The sequence below is a fragment of the Oncorhynchus kisutch genome, linkage group LG24 (assembly GCF_002021735.2).
Source record: "Oncorhynchus kisutch isolate 150728-3 linkage group LG24, Okis_V2, whole genome shotgun sequence".
Lineage (NCBI taxonomy): Eukaryota > Metazoa > Chordata > Actinopteri > Salmoniformes > Salmonidae > Oncorhynchus > Oncorhynchus kisutch.
The window spans coordinates 37,089,925-37,090,475 of record NC_034197.2 but is presented as its reverse complement, the minus strand read 5'-3'; positions in this window follow the sequence as shown (position 1 = coordinate 37,090,475).

The window sequence follows — 551 nt, the reverse complement described above, 5'->3', positions numbered from 1 at the left end:
TCCACCAGATCAGAGGCACTCGCAACAGTCCACCAGATCAGAGGCACTCGCAACAGTCCACCAGATCAGAGGCACTCGCAACAGTCCACCAGATCAGAGGCACTCGCAACAGTCCACCAGATCAGAGGCACTCGCAACAGTCCACCAGATCAGAGGCACTCGCAACAGTCCACCAGATCAGAGGCACTCGCAACAGTCCACCAGATCAGAGGCACTCGCAACAGTCCACCAGATCAGAGGCACTCGCAACAGTCCACCAGATCAGAGGCACTCGCAACAGTCCACCAGATCAGAGGCACTCGCAACAGTCCACCAGATCAGAGGCACTCGCAACAGTCCACCAGATCAGAGGCACTCGCAACAGTCCACCAGATCAGAGGCACTCGCAACAGTCCACCAGATCAGAGGCACTCGCAACAGTCCACCAGATCAGAGGCACTCGCAACAGTCCACCAGATCAGAGGCACTCGCAACAGTCCACCAGATCAGAGGCACTCGCAACAGTCCACCAGATCAGAGGCACTCGCAACAGTCCACCAGATCAGAGGCAC